Genomic DNA, 6,053 nt, shown 5'->3' on the forward strand with positions numbered 1-6,053 from the left:
AAGACTGTCCAAAAATCTGATCCAGCATCCTGTTTCTAAATGTGGACAGGCAGATACTTTTGATAAGTCCATAAGCAGGGCAAGCCCCCAGCTTTCGGCAATTAGAATTAGAAACTAATCTATTAGCATCTGATTATCTGAAAGCTGAGGATCCATTTAGTCATTCTCCATAATTTGTCTACCTTTCTTTTCAGCCATTTATGAATTTGAAGTTTCTGTGAGTCTGAGTTCCATTACTTGTCAGCAGAAAAAATAAATATTGTTCTATGAGATCTGTCAGTTAATGAAAAAGGCTATCTGAGGAACTTGAAGCTGTTCTCCCTTCTGAGTCTCTGTACTCCTACTGCATAGCGAAATGACTTGTATCAGAAATTCAAAACTCTGCAACATTTCCCAGAGGGCTTCAGGGCTAAGACATTGTGATAAAAGTGTGTAGGGCGGGAGCCTATTCCAACCCCACTGTGGGAAAGAAAACAAGGTAATAGCTAGGGAGTATACATTCCTCTTTATTGTCTAGCTTGACTCTCAGTCCCATTGAACTCATTGGGATTTACTTCTAAGTAGACATGTACTGGATTTTTGCCATCTATCCAACTGAACTCAGTGAGGGTTTTGTTTGTTTATAATTATGTTTAAGAATAGAGTGTAAAAGCCTGGTCCTCTATGTATTTTCTCTATTGTCTCTCCATATTAAATGAGACATAATCTTTCCCTTTCATGGTATAAATCCAAAGCATTCCTAACTGAAATAGATCTATGTGCTTAAATCTTGAGATTTAGTCACATGTTCTGGGATGTTCTGTTCTTTTATATTTCATCTCTTTACTGTAATTTCACTGTATTTTCTTTTTTATTGATTAAACCAATTGTCTGTTTCAGCTGAGCTGATTACCCAAAAGTGATATTTTTGTACAATGTACAGTATCTTTTATTTTGCATATGTTTGACTCTTGCTGATAAATACTTCTCTGAGAAATAAGAAAAACGAGTGAGATAGCATCTTATTTCACAGAGGAATGAGGAAACCTCTTATTCACATTCTCTTCCATCAGAAATGGAACCTTACAGAAAACAAAGACATTTTTAAACTCTTCCGTAAATTCTCCAAAACTGAAGTGAGACAAAATTCTCGCCTATTTGAATCAAGGTAAATCAATGAACAAAGCTGTCCATAGTATGGAGAACACCATGTTGTACTTCTCTGCTGTATACATGTGAAAGATGAAGATCCTGTTGATGGAAAAGAATGGCAGACCTAATTCTGCACCCTGAGTGCTATTTGTGTGTGCAGACCTTTAAAAAAGATTTAAATATAGACCTTTAAGCAAGATGCATTTCAAACCCTCTGCCTGGATGAATTAACCTGTCTGTTTGTCTTTCTCCTTTATTATAAAGCCCCCCTCCTTTCCCCCTTCCCAAATGTGAAGAACTTTGCAAATACTGGTGAATCCTTATGGAAGTGATCTGAAATGAATTTCTTAACTAGGATGAATTTTCTGAGTTGCATTGTTGTCTAGACTTTCAAAAATCTGACATCCTCATATACATCAAATGATGCAGAAGCTTATCTATATGTTCACAGAGGACACTTGATAATGTTGCATCATGTATTTCTGAAGCATAAATAAATGGATCCTTTTCAGCTTTGTTTCTTCTCTTTCATCACAGTGAATGTAGAGAAATAAAATTTCCTTTAGCCTCCTTCCCCCCGCCCCCAACTTACGTTCAGTCTGAAAGCACAAGCCAAGAAAATTGGACTTCTTGGAGTATTTCAAATAGGCATCATTACGACAGTGAGTATTACAATATTCATATTCTCTAGCAAGCAATGTTACTCACTCTGTAACAATCACTGTAACTTTGTAGATGAGCATACCATATTTTTTCTAATAGTTTTATTTTTACATGCTACAGTAGATTGTGAAATGAAGTCTATTAATTTAGCTATTAAAGCAAAAGTGGTTAAAATACTTTTTTGCAAAAGAAATCTAAATAACTAAATATGCATTTGAGTATTTAACTCAATTTAATAGGCTTTCTTGCTGTCACCCTTCTGATTAATTTGTCCTTAAAACATTAACTTTCAATTTATTTTATGACTTATTTCAGCCTATTATCATTGTAACATTATTAGATTATCAAAAATACATCATCCTCCCGCACATTCGTTTATTAGTCTATCTATATATCCTAGGTCTTTGGGAACTCCGTTCACTTTTTCTTTTTATTCAGCCTCTAAGAATAAACTTATTAGAAGCACAAAGCACTTACAGAAAACCAGTATTTGAGAAATGCTTAAACCATTTTAGTTGTCATCCAGAACCCATTTACATCAAAGGATTTAAAATTAAGCTGTTTTTGCTCCACTGAATTCAGTTGCCTCAGTTAAGCATAAGGCCTATATATAAACAACCACCACTTCCTAGGCACATGCCCAGGTGAATGAAGAGCCAAACCACATGCATAAGTAGGCAACCACAACACTATATAGCAGTAAAAGATGTCCAGATCTGAAAATAATTTTCAGATCTTCTTGATTTTCATACCACCAAAATTCAACACATCTTGACCACATTTCAGGACTATGGTTTACTTTGTTTTTAAATAAATGATTTAGAGCTGCCTGTTTCATTCAACATTGTTAAGTATATGTTGTGCTCAGAACTGAGAAGTTTAAAGGTTATTTTTGCCTATATTTTGCACCCTTCTGTGTTAAGTATTTGCTTAGCCCAAACCACCTTTGGGCTCAGATTGAAATTAGCCTGGACACCTTACAATTGGACACTTAACCAACACAGGTAGTCATTATGAGAAAAACGGCTGCCCTGACCTTCATGAGAAATTGTAACAATAGATATATTCAGGCAGTAATAAAACAGGCACAATCCACATATGATTGTGGATTGTGGAGCAGGAACACAGCAGCCATAGTGAATTTCCTCATGCAGAAAACAACTGTCTGAAGAGAAGACCCCGTTGTAGCTGTTGAGGCTGTATAAATGTGGACAAAATGTAGGGAAAACAAGGTCCTGATTCACTTACAGCATGTCCATATAACAGCAGGCCTCTTCTGTAGTCAGTTTTCTTATGCATGAGGAAGGAGCAGAGCTAGCACCCCATTGCTCACTGCATATAATGCATGCATACATATTTTACTAATACTTCATCAGAGTCAGTGTGGAGTAGTGGCCAGTGTGTCAGAAGTAAGACTCCAAGGCCGGAGTCCAAATGCCTGGTCACCCATGGAAACTCACTTGGACAGTGGCAATGATAAACCACTACTTGAACACCTCATATACCCTATTAGGATCACCATAAATAAGAAGCTAGATAGCATATAGTAATAACACAAAGAGCTGTTCTAGATGTATGTTCCACTAGGTATTCTTGTTTCCCAAAGTTTTATACTGTAGGTATAAAATTCTATTGCATAAGATGTCATTCTATTCTAGAATCTAATTGAAACTACAGCAGCAACCCTTTTTTATATATATCACAATATTTGGGAAGAGGATTCTGAGAGGCTCAGAGACAATTTGGAAGGACAGCATACCTAGAACATAATCATTTCAACCTTGATGGCATCTGAAGTGAAAAAATAACTAAGCATATAAGGGACTCAAGATTAAACTGAACCAATTTGGCTCAATCGAAATAAGGCACAAATAAACTCATTTTAGACAAGTCATTGTAGAGTTACCTCATGTGATAGCTATCATTATTCACTATTTATAATTCAGAATATTTCAAGACTGACTTAAAAACATGTATCTTTCTTTCCTTCGGTTGAAGTGATAGAAACAGAATTATTTCTGAATTTATTCTTGAGAATACAGAGACTCTGTATTCCAGCCCCTGTGTAACAGTAATATGAGGTTGCCTTCCTTTAAACTCTAAAATAACAGAAAATGTCAGTTACTTATTTGTCATGCATGTTTGGAGCACTAGTAAGTGGTAGCACACCACATTTTATGCATAAGCACATACACACACATATCATGCTGAGAAAGACTTGGTAGGTATTATTAGAGTTGGAAAGAAAATGTTCTGAATCATTCCTGACTTCTAAAATGAGACTTAAAGTACATCAGTTCCTTTTCTATTTCATTTGAATATCAGAAAATTCTTTCCCATACTCCAAAGAATACCCTGGGTTGCTCTATGCAACCAGCATGGGAAACACTGGTGTCTTATGCATGTCTATTCAAAAGTTGGTTACTGTGAGTTCAAGGGGAATTTCTCTTCGGTGAGTGGGCCTAAATGGGTCTACAATAAAAATAGAAAAGGCCACTTGATTTAAGATCTCAATTTGAAGATTAACAGTGGGCAAATATTTTGTAGATGCTTAGCTCATTACCTGATATGGTCAAGGCTCAGAACATCTTCATTTATTTGTTTGTTTTCATCCTGAAGCTTGTAAAAACCACACACAAACTGCAGCATTTGAAGATAAATAAATTAGACAATAGCTGCTATGCACTGATTCCCTCCCCAAATCATTTTTTTCCATTGTTACTTTTCAGGGGATTTATATGTAACCCCAGTTGTTAGTTGCCAACAAAAAAGAGCAGCCCTATACAGTGGTGCCTCCCTTAGTGACGTTAATCCATTCCAGGAAAACGTTGCTAAGCAATTTCATTGCTAAACGGAATTTAAAAGCCCATAGAAATGCATTAAAACGTGTTTAATGCGTTCCTATGGGCTTAAAAACTGACCTTATGGGAAGGACCTCCATGGGGCAGCCATTTTCAGTGTCTCTAAAGCGAGGCAAAACAGCGGGTGGCCATTTTGTTTTTCTGGCAGCCATTTTGGAACCGCCGATCAGCTATGCAAAAAGGGTCGCTTTGCCATGATCACTTCCCTGCGATCATCGCAAAGCGATTTTTCCCCATAGGGGCCATCGCTAAGCGATCGCTCTGGCGATGGCCAAAACCCCATCGCTAAGCAATTTCATCGCTCAACGGAGTGATCGCTAAGCGAGGCACCACTTTATCTGTTCTTATTTCTCCCTTATTTATTTCATTTTGTTTTATTCCACCTTTCTTCTTAAAAGGATCTTTCCTGCTACAATTACCTATATGTGTTTTGATGTCATCATCCTATAACATTCTTCACTTTGGCCAAGATCCACTGGAGTATTTTATCTGTGTCTACCAGAAAAATCATTGAATGGGTAATCCAGTCCTCAATCAGTCACCCATATAACCACAAAATGGGGCTGATGAAACTCCCAGATCATTTTTTTGTCCCAGTACAGAGGCTTGTAGTGTAGTGGACACAATGATGGGCTAGGACTTGGGAGGCCTGGGTTTGAACTGTCCTCTGTCATGGAAACTCACTGAGGGCGTGGAACTGGTAAAACCACTCCTTAAATAACTCACTTACCTTGAAAGCCCTGTTCATCAGTTCCTACTTGGCAGCACCTAGCAACAGCAAAAACAGAGGTCTGTATATGGAGGGAAGGAATTCTATCATGTTCTCTGGTATCTAACAGAATATTACTTACTATAGCCAATAAAAGTACAGTGGGAACAGTGAATCCCTTTTACAGGTAACAATATGTCATGTGTTGAGTGATGCTAAATGATAAGGGGAAACAGAGATAGGGGATGCAGAGCTTTTTTTGTGATATGAAGAGAGGAAGGCCCACATTTGCCATCTTGTCTAGTTCCATCTAATTTTTCAGTTGACAGTTTGTGATGGAAGTGAATTATGTGGCTTGTGTCAAAAGAAATACTTTTGTTGATTCAGCTGTTTTACCTCACCACTCAGACAAACCTGGTGGTTGCACAAACTTTACACTGATCAAAGGAAAACCTGATAGCATGGTTTGCCCTCTTCCTCTTTTGAACATTTTAAAGAGGAGTTGTTTATTCATTGTTACAAATATTCCTATGGGGCTTTCAGTACAGTTCCCAAACATGATCAAAAGAAGAACAACAGCAAGAAGAGTTTTTGAAAAGTCGAAGTCACAGAAAATTCAGCACTATATACCAAACTGAAGTGTGGACATCATGAGAAGGCAAAAGCACAAAAATGGGTTTTAACAATGT

General features: G+C 37.1%; 1 long non-coding RNA gene across 1 annotated transcript in view; it reads left to right on the forward strand.

Moving 5' to 3' along the window:
- The window catches only part of LOC144589434 (uncharacterized), a 43,125-nt gene that overhangs the window by 14,349 nt on the left and 22,723 nt on the right, over positions 1-6,053 (forward strand). The window lies entirely within an intron of this gene.

The sequence above is a fragment of the Pogona vitticeps genome, chromosome 5, assembly GCF_051106095.1.
Source record: "Pogona vitticeps strain Pit_001003342236 chromosome 5, PviZW2.1, whole genome shotgun sequence".
Lineage (NCBI taxonomy): Eukaryota > Metazoa > Chordata > Lepidosauria > Squamata > Agamidae > Pogona > Pogona vitticeps.